Source organism: Anas platyrhynchos, chromosome 15, assembly GCF_047663525.1.
Source record: "Anas platyrhynchos isolate ZD024472 breed Pekin duck chromosome 15, IASCAAS_PekinDuck_T2T, whole genome shotgun sequence".
Lineage (NCBI taxonomy): Eukaryota > Metazoa > Chordata > Aves > Anseriformes > Anatidae > Anas > Anas platyrhynchos.
The window spans coordinates 14,468,339-14,481,962 of record NC_092601.1 but is presented as its reverse complement, the minus strand read 5'-3'; the positions used below and the strand labels follow the sequence as shown (position 1 = coordinate 14,481,962).

The 13,624-nt window shown below is 51.1% G+C and overlaps 1 long non-coding RNA gene across 1 annotated transcript; it reads right to left on the bottom strand.

Annotated features, from left to right (window-relative positions):
* Positions 1–2,001: 2,001 nt before the first annotated feature.
* Positions 2,002–4,339, bottom strand: LOC139998735 (uncharacterized). Its single transcript, XR_011803531.1, has 3 exons — positions 4,217–4,339; positions 3,261–3,370; positions 2,002–2,278 (listed from the first exon to the last, which is right to left on the bottom strand). It is a non-coding gene; the product is annotated as an uncharacterized lncRNA (long non-coding RNA).
* Between the last annotated feature and the right edge of the window lie 9,285 nt (positions 4,340–13,624).

Below are 13,624 nucleotides of genomic sequence, written 5' to 3'. Positions count from 1 at the left end.
GTCCTGAGACCCCAGGCCTGACAGATTGACATAACAGGTTAATAAGTGCTTTCCACTTCTCCTAAAGGCTAATTAAATATTAATCCACTTGGTGAGGTCAGCAAAAATAACAAACAATTGGCAGAGTGAAATTCATTTAATTAATTCTCCTGTGGAGGTTTTTCAAGCATCTTCCTCCCCTGACACACGCTGCCTCGGCTGCGGTAACCTACAGTGAAATCAGGCCTTATTGGTTCTGGGCCTGCTTTTCTCAGATATTTAGTTTTGCTTCATATTTTTTGTTGGTTTTTATTTGTTTGTTTGTTTGTTTTCACTGTGTTTTTTTTTTAGTTTCTCTTTGTTGCATATTGCCCAGGGCCCCTACACATAGAGATGAGAGGTGAAGAGGAAGAAGGGAATGCAGAAATGGGGTGAAAAGAAGAGGAAGAGGCGAGCAAAGCCTCCTTAGAAGGCTCCAACCCTCAGCTGCCAAAGGCATGAAGCGCTCTTAGTCTTTGCAAAATGAAAACCAGGCACAGTGCACTGATATTAATTTTATTGCTGGAAATATTAAGAAATTGGTAGCCTTGTTCTTTCTGGGCAAATACTCCTTGCGGAGACCAACAGGGTCTAATAGCAATCCAGGCTACCAGTGTAAGCCAAGTGTGCCCTTGCTCTCTTCTGTGCCCACCATCCTTAGCATGAACGTGTAACTGGCTTGAGCAGTTTTATTATTCTCACTTCCAAAGAATCTCCTACAAATGCTGCCCATTGGTGTCCAGCTCCATTTTGAGCCTTTCTGGATGCAGCACTCTTCTGAGCAAAAAAACAATGCAGCTGTGCTCGTGCACTCATCTCTCCGTGCCACAACTGATGCAAATACGGCAGCTGGAAAGAGGCCAGGAAAATTGTTTGTTTGTTTGTTTTTCTGTTTCCGCCAGGGGACAGACCTAAAGAAATAACTTCTTGAGTTCCCAGACCCTTCACACAGCAGTGTGCCCAGGCGCAGACACAGAGTCATGGGACACTGTTGTTTGTTTCAAAGACCACAATAACAGAAACCTCCCAAGGAAAAGGAATCAGGAAGAAAAAATCTCCACACAGAGGAGCTGTGCAGGGTCTGTCTCCAGCTATTTCTCCAAGCACCTGTGTGTCTGGAGGAGGGTGTCCCCATGGACACTCCATGGCTGTGTTCCCCGTGCCCAAGCTCACCCCTCAGCACGAGAGGGGAAGGTCTTTGGGGACATTGAGGCTTCCAGGCACAAGCCCAGCCTTGGAGAGAACTGAGGGAGATTGGGGAAACGTTCTCTGGGTTACTGCTTTAGTTCCACGCTAATTTTTTATTTATCTGAAAGTGGCACTGGAAGGGTTTTCAAAGTGAGTCTAAAGTAATTAGGCGCTCCTGCTGATGGATTGCACTGGAGAGACATGTGGATTATTTATTACAAAGTCACTTGCTGGAAAGGTTAGAGGCTGAGAAGTAATTATTTTTTCCTTTTCTTCCCCTTATTTTTTTTTTTTTTTAAGTGGAGGAATTGTCAGGGGAGAGCAGCTAGAGTTCCTTTGTGAAATATTCCCTCCCGGCTACGTCCCCCTTCCAACCCTTCTCCCTTGGTGGCAAACAGGACAGGGTCCCCAGGGAGGATGTGAAACAGGAGCTGATGAAGTCTCAGCTGCTGGAAGTGGGCTTCGGGCTGAGATCTCATCCCTGCACCCACCTTTGTGCAGTGGGGACATGTAGGATCTCCCCTCTGACCTGAATGTGACCAGGAACAGCTCTGGAAGCCGCCCATCTCTCCTAACCAAGCCCAAAAAGGCTGTGACTATCACTGGTGTATATGATGTGTCTGGCTTGTGCCTGGTGGACACGGTGAGCAATACCAGGAGGACTCGCTGCTTCCAGCAACCTCAGCTGCCTCCTCCTCTGCTGCCTGGTAATCTACATCTAGGATGGGAATTGAATCCAAAGAAATGCAATCCTCGACCTTGAAAAACAAAGCCAGGCTTGGCACAGTCCACAGATGAATATGCAACAGCTCTAATCAGGAATCCTTTGTCAGGAAGGGGATAATTGTGGCTAGCAGCGTGTTAGTGCAGTGCTGGATCTTCAGGCTCCTTACGGCTTATAAAATCAGGATCCGTTTTCAGTGGGAAAGGCTGAGCAGACAAAGACACACTTGGGCAATTAGTCACCAGAGGATTCAGCTCATTCTGGACAGCTTTAGAGTTGCATGAACCGCACCAAGTCCCGCAATATTCGGAGGGGCAGCGTGGGCTGGGGGCAGGAATTGGAGGCTGGCTGCAGGGAAATTGGGAAAATCGAGCATGAGCAGCTCTGCTCTGTTCACAATCCTTAAATGGGGTCCATCACCATGGTGTCTGGGCACATATCACCTCAGCTGTGCAGGGGTTTGCTATTTGAGATCCTTGCCAAAAAATAAAATACTGAATAACCCTTGTCCCCTTGCAGGGGGAGCGGAGCCTCAGTTGGGTCTTGGGTGAAGGTATCGGTGGTGGGACTGCTGCTGAGGACCCCCAGCCCTGTGTTCTCACTCGTCCCCCACAGGCCATGCATCTTCCAGCCCTGGGAAGCCCCTGCCTGTGGTGTCACCAGCTCACCCCTGTCACCTCTCCCTGGGCACCCGTGCAGGGATTCAGCCTGCATTCCCGGGGCCCATTGTCCACGCTGGCCCCAGGCCACCCAGGCAGCAGCAACCCCTGGCTCATGGTATTTATAGACCCGTGCATGTCCTCGGCTAGGAAGGTATCCGTAATCTCTTACAGATGTTGGCGAGAACAAAGCCAGCCAGTGACTCGAAAGGACCGCCTGGCAGCGTAATGGATGGAGACCTATTTCTGAGTCACCTCTGACATTCCCTGCCCTTGCCCGCTCTCCCTATTCCCCAGGAGGCTCTTTGGTGCTGCCCAGTGCTCCCTAGTTCCTAAAAATCTTCCCTTGGGCAGGGACTCTTCCCCATCCCTAGAAGGGGGAGCCTCAAGCAACTGTCCTTCAGTGTCCCCAAAAATATGGGTGTTCTCCTGGAAATCCCAAAAGCCACATGAATACAAGAGTAGGATCAAGGGTGGAAGGTGCTCCTGCATGTGACCCGTGCCTGGCCAACAGTACAGCCACCCTATGGTGCTGCCAGCTCCATCTCCAATTTTCCTTTCATGCTTGGGTCAAAGCCCAAGCCCAAATTTTCCCTTCTCTCCCCTTTCCTGCCTCCTGACCTTTTCTGTGCCTCCTCTCAGCTCCCCCCTCTCCCTGCCCCAAACCCTACCCTGCCTTCTGCACAGCAGGGCTGGTCCTTGGCAGCGCTGGTGTGGGCAGAGTGTGTCCCATGCTCATTTTCAGGTCGACTTCCCATCTGCCAGGAGCCCAACTGTTCGCCTGGCAAAAAACAAGGTGCAGGATCTAATGAGGAATTTGCTTGTCTGGATGCTGCCATGTCCCCTTCTGCCTCTGCCTGCGATCTTGGTCCCTTCCCTGGGTTGTCCCTCTGGGAGTTTTCAGGGAGCTTTGGGAGCTGGTGAGCATCCAGAAGCTCCTGGACTCACACCCCCAGCAGGTGAACTCCAAACAGGGCTGGCAAGAGGTACGAGAGAGCTCAGTGGCAAATAAAGCTCTGGACAGAGCTACAGCTGATTTAATTTCATCTTCTCTAGCACCTCTTGCCATCCCCAAAACCTACCATGAGGACCAAGGCAGCAGGCAGAGGGAAGCCAGTTCCTCCTCTTGCCAGTTCCTCCAAGTCTCAAACCTTTTGCCCCAAAAGCTGGCTGAGTCGATGGCTCCCTCCTTGCTGTAGCATGGCCTCTGGGGTTGCTGTGTGGGGATTTGCACCCAAAATTCACCGTGAGGCTGAAGTTGCTTCAGTCCAGCTGTTGGGGAGAGGATCCCTTTGGGGAGCAGGAGGCAGGACAGACGGACAGACGGGCAGGCAGTGTGCTGGCAGCACTCACAGACCGGTGCCTTTGTGCTGAGCAGCACCGTCCGAGAGCCCTTTAATAAGCTATGCCGGTGAGGGCAGCCTGCTTTAACCCACCGAGACAATATTCACATTGATGCTGGGCTAATGGCAAAACCGGCTTCCAACGCGGCCGAGGGAAGGAGAGGGGGAGGCTGGAGCAAGGAGACGAGCAGGGAAAGGAAGCATCCCCACCCCGTCCCCTGCGATGGGACAGACCCTGGTTTTCAAAGCCCTTTCCCTTCTTTCCCCCATCCCTCTGTGCCCACCTGGTGGGTGTGGGATGGAGCTGCACCCATGGGATCCCCCAGCTCCATCCCAAGCCCCACGATGATGCAGCCGTGTGCGGGGCTTTGTCGGGAACCGAACACAGTAACTGTTTAACGATTTAACTGCACTAATGAATATTGGGCCAGATATTTTCAAGGCCTGTTCAGACTGATTACTTGGAGAGCTGAGTATGTCTACCAATTACCCAGGCAATTAGGCAACTAATTAAACACTTACCCTCAGCTTCATAAACAGAAGAGAGAGAGAGGGGGAAAAAGGAGGGAGGGAGGGAGCTGGCTCCGGTTTCTGTGAAATATTAGCTGTCAGAAATTGCCGCTTGCGAGGAAAGGTGCACAAAGGCAGAGGGATCCAGGCAGACAGAAAGACTGACAGCCCGCACCAGGAGCACAGCCCTCAGCCTCTTTAATTTGCCAGGAAGGGTGCAGAGCCCTGGGGTTTGCCCTATGGGCTTCAGGACATGAGGGGGTTCCCCCACACCCTGAGGCACCCACTCCATGCAAAAACACGTGCGGTGAAAGGAGAAAGCAGCAGCAACGCAGAGAGCTGCAAGCCAAACTGAGGGGGGGAAGAAAATAATAAAAATGGCCCCAGAGTGGGCACACTGTAGGGCTTATGTCCAGTTTAGGACACCTTGGGTTTCATCCTTTCAGAGGTTTTTAGGATCCACCCTCTGACCAGTGCTGGCTTGACGCCTTGCCAAGGGTGGAGGCAAGGCGCAGATGAAATCCCGCATCTGGCAGCTGCTCAGGACACCACTACCAGGGAGTTTTGTGCTAAAGCCAGAGCTTGGATGGCCAAGTGGAGCCACGCAGCTCCCCACAGGCAGGGTGGCAGCTGGGGCAGCTCACACCAGTGGCAGGACCCCGCCAGAGAGGTGTGCTTTCCTAGAAATAGCGGGCTCAGGAAAGGATGTTATTGGAGGATGTTCACAAACACTCGTGGCTTTGGAGCAAATTTGGACAAATAGACCTTGCCTGGAAAAAAAAAAATGTTGGGGAAAGGTAGAAATGTTTTGATTATTTTTTAATTTGTTTTGCTATGTATTTTTATTTTTAAAAATAGGCTTGTTGCTCTGTTTTCGAAGACGGATTTTGAAGAATTCAAAGACGGCCTGAAAGTTGTTCTCCTTCCTGGTGCAGCCAGCCCTGCAGTCATGATGAACCTGCTTGGATGCTCAAGAATCCACCCAGCAGACCCTTTGCAGCACATTACAAGGGAATCTGTCAATTTTTAGATGCATCTGGTCTTTGTGATTTGTTTACCTATCCAGGTATCAATCTGAAATTAGAACATGATCAGAGAGATGCTTGATGATAGATTACTTCCACATCAGAGCTGCTGGGGTCTCTGCCTGTCTAGATGAATCCTGCAGGGGTACCTTCTGTGTACATTTGGGATACTCTCATAGCTGCAAGGATGGAAAGGAAATCCCAAAGTCCCTCTGAACTGAGACATTCTGGCACTGTAGATCTGTCTGCTCTCTTTTGATACCATTTTTCCTGGAGTTGTGTTGACTTCTGAAGACCATAGTGAGGTGGGCCAGATTGCTCTGGGGTAATTGCAAATATTTTAGAGGATGAAATCACTCCCATTAATGTGAGATTATACAGGAACCATCTTGTCAAGCTATATATCTGTAGTATGGGCAGATGGACTTCCTCTTGCTCGTGAATATTCAGAGAGAGATAGGCCTTTGCCGAGTGCAGTGATGGAGATGGTAGGAATAACTGGATGTGACGCACGGTTGATAATGCACAGATGGCATTTGACAGTGTAAATGAGTGAGCTGATGGGCTTCACTGGAGCCTTCAGACAAGGTGGAGATGGAATCTGCATAGCCCTGGAATTTGAACAACCTGGAAGTTATTCACTAAAGGACTCTCACCATACGTGGTCAAATGTTACATGAGGGTCCAGGGCAGCTGTAGCTGCTTGTTTCCTCTTTCCAAGCTCTCCAGGACCTTTTCACTCTGTTTGGCATTGTGGTCCCTGAAATCTAGCCCCTCTGTTGCCATGTGCTGCAGGAGGTCTGGATGACGATCCACCAAGATGTGTTTTCTTCCTGGACTCCTGTCCTCCCATTCAATTCCTCCACAAAATTCTTCCTTTGGGCTTCCTGCTCAGGCAGTTGACGGTGGCTCCTGGACTAGCGCCCTGAGTTAGCAGGACCACAGCTGCCTTGTTCTGTGGCCCTTTTGCAGCTCACTTCTCCACCACATCACGGAACTTTCCAAATGTGCACCACTCACCCCCCTGGACAAAACAACTCAACTTTGTATAACACTCATACAGAACATAACAATTACAGATGAGCTGGGTTTATTCAAATCCCATTTACTAAATCCATTTCTTTTCATAGCGTGCATCCATTTCCAAATACTGAAGGCTCCCTATCTCTGCATCTTCTGCTCTCTCCACCCTTCTGAGACATAGCCCTGCAGAGCTGCCATTTCCAACACCCCAGGGACTGGTGCTGCTGGCTTGCAGATGTCCCAGTGACACGGACGAGAGGTCAACCAGCTGTAGGCCCCCACAAACCCGCGGTGGTCTGCTGTCACAGCTCAGCCTGCAGCAGCGTCATCTGGTGATGCCAGCTTCTGCCTCGCTTTTCATTGGGAAGCCACGATGTCTCCTCCTTCGTGGAGGTGGAGCTGTGCCAGAACTTGCTTGAGCTGGTTTTGCTTCCATAAGGAAAGGCAAAATACCCTGCTAGTAACAGCGGCGTCTCTAATGTGCCGTGGGGCTCTCCTGGACTCAGGCCTGCTGGGGGCAAGGAGAGTTTTCTCACTGGCACCGCCGGTGTGGGATGGGACCCTTAGCTGTTACTCCAAACAAAACAAGCTGTCCTGGTAATTGGGGTAGGTCTGCTCTCGCGCCAGAGAGTTGAAATGTTTATTGTGTGAAACATCAGAAAAAGGAAAGGAATCTGCTGGGAGCACTTGGTTCATTCCCGTCCAACACGCCCCGAGTCCCTGTTTGAATGCCGGGTCTGTGGCACGGAGACAGGAGCTTGTTTTGATAGTTTCCCTGCATTCAGAGGCATGAACACTTTACAGTTTTCTGTTTAAATGACCCATTTCTGAGAGCGGAAAGCACCAGCCAACATGCACCCGGGCCCCTCCGTATGTATCCGGAGTTTACAAACCATCCCCACCGATCCGTGGTGCTTAATGGACACTCCTGCTGCTCGGGGGGGCTGGAAAACTGTTCCAGGTGACTACTGGCCTCGGCTGGAGGCAGCGCGGTCCCCAGGGGTCTGGGGAGACACATGAGAATGAACTCAGCGTCTCTCCCGAAGCGTGACGTTGATTAATGACGGGACACAGCCCCATCCTGCTGGCCAGCAGCTCGCTCGATGCGACCTGCAGGGAACAGCCGCGTATAAAGGCACCGAGCGCCACCAGTGCACACAAGAAGCGAGGCATCAGCTGCCCGCACGATGATTTCAGACACAAAACTAGTAAGTGGCAGGTAGTGGTTTCAAAGCTACACCTCATCTCTGCCTGCTCGTCACCTGCATGCCCATTTTCACCTGGCATTTTGGCTTCGGCCCTGGACAGACACCCTGGATGCCTCCCTGCCTAGGGACTGACCTCTTTTTGAGCTGGCGCTGGGTTTGGACACAGCAGTGTGCTGGCTCTGAGGAAGCTGGAACAGTGCTTCTGCCAGAAAAGATGATTTTCTTCCTTCCCTAAGTTGTTCCAGATCCTCCCTGAGCTGCCACAGGTGATGGCTGAGGCTAGAAGAGACCACCAGTTGACCCAGTCCATCCTTCTGCATGATACCAACTGCAGGAGCAGAAAGGTGGGCAAGGAGCTACAGAGGAGGGGTCAGAACCTAATTTTTTGGGGGGTCTAACTGCTCACATCTGTCATCCTAAGGGGACCTAAACACGTCCTGGAGACCTGTGCATCCCCAGCTTGCTCCTTCAGGTGGGCAGAGGAGGACACGAAGGTCTTTGCCCCCTCAGCCCTGTGCAGCGAACTGCAGGTTCCTCAGCTTCTTTCATCCCACGTGCTCTGCATCTGAGGCTTCCTGGGAGCTCCTTGTGCAAAGCTGAGAACATCTGCAAAAGCAAAGGTTAAGAAAGCTGCCAGGGACTCATGTTACCCCTCTCCCTTGAGGCCTCTGTGACTTCCATTCACACCACTTCCCGCGTAATCAAAAAACAAACCCTGAATGCCCAAGAATGTAACTCCTCTCGGAGGCAGGACCCACTGGTGGTAAACCCTTTGTAAAACAGCAGGTTTCCTGGTAAAACACACTGGCTGCCTCCGAGGGGGGGTGACGCTGTCTCCACAAACCAGAGCACGATTCCCAGCAAGCAGGTTATGCAAACAGCTGCCGGGCAGGAGCGGGGAAGGGGATGGGGAAGAAGAGGGCGGCCAGCTGTGTGCTCTTGCCTGGTGAGGAGCTGACCAGCCACATTTTCATCTCCAAGGCCGACAGGACAGCAAAGGCTTAGCAATGGTTTACCATAGACTAGAATCACAGAATCACAAAATCATAGAATATCCCTAATTGAAGGGGACCCACGAGGATCCGCAAGTCAATCTCCTGCTGCCCAAAGCCCACTGGAGCCAAGACTCACCCAAGCCACCTCTGAGGACTGGCTATGCTCCTTCCCGAGAGCTTGCTTCTGATGCAGCCATAAATAACCTGCAAAGGGAAACCCCACATACTTAGCAAGGGCAGAGGTGAGGAGCTCCCAGTTAGGGTACCAAACCACACCAGTGCCACTGGGATGCACCTGGCTCTGCTCTCACCAACCTTGTGTTTGCTGCAGCCATCTGGATTCAGCTCCCAGGGTGGGGCCTACGTGGGAGCAAAATATTAGGGCTCGGAGGATGCTCTGTTAAAGGCTGCACACGCTTTTGGGTGTCTGCCATCACTTGGGAGATGGAAATGAAACAGAAGTCGGTGTCTGTCTGTTTAACACAGACCAAGCTGTGTCTGCGTGTTTATTTATTCCCAACACACATAACACACGCTTGGGCTCCCTGTGCCCTGGCAGCACAGCTGAAGATGCAGTGTCCCCTGCACCCTTAGTCCAGACAATGCTGGGAGGCATCTGTGGCTTTCTGTGACAAGCAGAAGGAAAATGTCTTCTTGTTTCTGGGTGAGCAGCGGGTCTCCTCCAGGATGCCCAGGTTGATTCAAGGGGGATTCAAGCATCAGCCCAGCTGGACACAAGGTGCCCAAATACAAAATGGGGGACAGATTTCCTGTGCCCCTTCCTGTCAACTCCATCTTCAGAAAAAGATGCTGGCATGGTAGCTGCCACCTTCAGGCTTTTTAGCACGCCTTCCCCTGGCCTTGGTCCCAAAGCCACTCTCGGGATGTGGCTGATTTCTGGCCATAACGCTGCCCCCTCCCTCTGTCACAGCTGGTACGGCCGCGGCAGATCAGCAGCACTGGGTGAGAAACACTGACTTCAAAAGGGCCAGGTGTGGGATGAAGGAAACCTGGCTCTTTTTAACACCTCTGCCTATGTTTATTCCTGTGATAGTTCTGCAAGAAACCCTGATGAATCACTAGTCAGGACAGGAGGGCAAAGTGAGCGTGGATGCTGCTCCCTGGAAAACCACTGGCATAAAATACTAAGTGAGAAAACAAGGCAAAATCAGGTAAGAAAAGTGAACGTGCAAAAACTCCTGGGCAGGATTTTTTCTTCCCTCTCCAGGAGAAGCCAACTGCAGGAGTTTTGGATCCGTTTCCGAATTTCTCTGCAGTTTTTTGGAGGGGGAGGTCTCTGCTCCATGTGGGTCCATAACCAGCTGCCCAAAGAGTCACCTGGATTTTATTTTTGTCACCACCCCTCTCCCCATCCCATACCTGCACTGAGGTGTTTCCATTCCTGAGTCCCCCTGGTGCCAAAGGAGCACACCAGAGCCTGGAGGTGAAGTATGGCAAAGTTTCTGGAGAGCAGGAAAGGAATTCCCCTCGGAGTCTGGAAAGACCCTATCATTTAAATTAAATGTTGGCCTTTGAGAAGACAAAAAGAGCACTGTCTCCAGCAGGGCTGCCTGGCGACATGGCTGATATTTATTACAGTGCAGGTAGTTTAAGAAAACAGAGGCTTTTCTTTGGAGATTTGGGTCTTCAGCCTAACTGGGAGCTTGGGCTGGAAAGGTTCAGTTGCTAATTAAATCTAAGTTGGACACTGTTCCATAGAGGGCAGATTGTAACTATAAGAGGATGTTAATGTGGATTTTAAATATTTATTATAACTGAGGTAGGTTATAAAAACAGACATTCTTCCTTTCAACACTCTATAATGTCAGATTTAGAGGTTTGTCTCGGGCCGTGAGTGATTTCCCAGCAGCTGTCAGGGGCTGGAGGGCAATTTATCACCCTCCCAGTGAGAGACCTCGCCGGACAGTGAAAGATTAGAGCGCTGATTTATGGAACGCGAGGAAAAAACAACGTTGTTGGAACGGGTGCCTGGGTGCTGATTTTCACACACCTGTTCCCGGCCACACCAGTAAGTGATTTCCCTTCTCCTCCTCGAGGAGTTGAAGCTTTTTAACACCAGCCCCGACAAGACGGGCAGGCACCTCTCCTCTCCCTGAAAGCACAACCCCACGAGGGTTAACACCACTAAAGCCCCCCTGGGGGCTGCTGCAGCGACTCCAAAAACCCAATCCATGGTCCCCGTGATCCACAAGTTGGCAGCCCCAGCCCTGCAGCCCCCCCAGCAGAAATTCCCCCTCCCAGACAAGCCAGGAACCAGGGCTCGATGTCCCCTGCCTTGCATGACCACAGCAATTGCTGCATAATTTAGACTTTGCTGGGGAAATGCATAAGGACGCCTGCTCTGTTTGGCTTCTCCTCCTCCCTCTTCATTATCTCTCCCCTTGCCCCTTTTCTCCTCTTTCTAGAGATGCTTATTAATAAGCACATCTTCAACATGTGTTCAGGAGCTTGAAAGCCTGCTGGTAAATGATGAAAGGGAAGAGGCAAGAAGGAGCTGGGACAAGAGGACAGCAGGAAAGCCGTGTAGGCGTTAAGGATGCAAGGAAGCAAGGCTTCTGTTTAACAATTAATGATGCCCTGCTCAAAAACAGGATGGAGGGTCCTCAGGCTTCTCATTTTGAGCCCAAATCTTGGAGGAAACTCCAAATGCAGGTGGCTTGGTGAACTGGGAGAGGTCACCAGCACTTGCTGGTGAAATGCTCCATGCTATACGCCAGTTGTGGGTGCTGCAGGTCCTGGCTTCCTGGCCATGGGAGAGGTGGGCAGCAGGGTTGCTGATCTCCTTAGTCCCTGCAACACTGAAAGGGGTCACCCCAGTGACAGCACCACTGGAGCTGAGATGCGCTTGGTGTGGAAAAGTCTTGGGTTTGTCCACGTTGGCGTACCTGCCTTAGGGGAGATGGGTGGGCAAGAGGAAGAGGTTCCCCCCAGCCCCCATACCTGGCCTTGGCACACAGAATACACCCAGCCTGGTGTCCCCCACAAACCACACGCCCTATATAAGGCCCCCAGGCCTCGACACCCAGGTGTGGTCCTGCCTCCTCCCTCCCTCCGCCTGGGATTTATCAATAGCTCCACACACTCTGTCTTCCCCGGCGTAGCAGGGCTGATGGCCACATCCTGCGGCATGGCTACACTCGTGCAGCTCAGGCAATTAGAGCCGACCGTGCCGCCGTCTGATTTGGTTTGTTACTTAGCAGAGGCAAAAGTGGAGACAGGATTGATCCGGTAGTCTAAGAGGAGGCTTGGGATGCTCGAACGAGGGGCTCCGTCTAAGTGTTAGTGATTGGTTTTAAATCAGCCTCCCTTCGCTTTGGATTTCACGTGGGGGGGTGCCAGGACTGAAAATCCTCTTGTTGGAGAAAACGTGCTAAAAGGGCAATTTACTCACTCCCTGCATTGCCATCCAGGCTCAGCAGGGCTCTGGAGCTGTAGGAGGCCTTCTAAACACTTGGAGTGGAAAAAACAACTTTCAGGTGTGGTTTAGGATGTACTGAAAACAGTTCCTGGGGGTCCACCCGTGTGCCGTGCTTTCACAGAGGTGGTAAAGTACCCGGGGCACCCAGAGCCTGTCCTGGGGCAGGCTGGCACCCACTGGGTGCCCCCTGACTGGGAGTAATGGGCTGGCAGCCCCCTGTGGACATGGGGGAGGAGAGCAAGGGGGTACATCATGGCATTTTCCCATGAACAGGGTGGGAGGAAGGCCTGTCATCTGTGTCCTAACCCAGGATGGGGGGGGGGCAGGGGGAGAAATTCTATTTCTTGCTGAGATTTGTCTCCACTGAAGCTCAAACCGCCAGATTAAAGGCCTTCGTGAAAACATGCATTTAAAGGAGTGAATCTTGCTGGGCAAAATATGACAGAAATTCAGGGAACAATCTGATTCCCTCTTCCAGAAATGTCCTGGTCACTAAAGCAAAATGGTTTTAAATCAAAGCTGCCGAAGAATTCCATTAAACGGGCTGAACGGGAGAAAAGAGGCTGTGCACAGCAAATAACTGCATTAGCCACACGACAAAACAAATATAACAAAAGCTTCCAAACAAAATTACATTTCACAATTAGGGAATGAATAACTCTTTAGACAAAAGCAAGGCAATGGAAAAAAAATTTAGCATAGACTAACGCTTCTAATTGTCTTTCTTTTAGCTCCTCTGTTCACTGATCCATTGAGCAATGATAAAGGCATTAAATTTGGTGATTATGTTCAGTGTTTCTAATGACAGCGAGCTGCCTGTGACTTTGGCTGTGCTCAGGTGCGGGCTGGAGCAGCCGCGTGCGTCTCTGCACCGCACTGCAGCGTGCAACTTGCTGTGCAGGGGAGGGGAGGCAAGGTAAAGCATGCAAGCACCTTGGTCCCTAGCTGCTCCAGCAAGTGTTAAACCACCAAATGCAAAGCCACTGAGCCAGGGCAAGGCATCCGTGTGTGAATGTGGAGGAAAAATCCTGCTGAAGATGGCACTGAGTGCATTTAGCTTGAGATGGCAGCGATGTGCCCAAGCTGGAAGACCCTCACTGCAGATGTTTTGGTGCTGAGCACTCTTGAGCTGAGCTGTCGGGTGCTCCCGCACCACATTCCCCTTTAATTTATTTATTATTTGAACTGCAGGAGCTTGCTTTCCCAAAGCTACAGCTAGCTTGGGCTTTCTTCCGATTCAGATCAAGTTCATACTTATGGCTTTGATTGAAATAGGCATGTGATCTTATTATCCATATGTCCGCCGGGGTGCATGTCACAGCTTGCCTAGCACATGGTAGTGCTTATAATATCATTAACAATGTCTGAATAACAACTGTTAGTTAGAATCAGCCTTTATTATCACATGGGGCTTCACTGGGTTTTCTTCGATTATTATTTTTTTCCATCTTGTTGTGAACGTCTCTCATTCTGCACTAATTAACGACAGCTG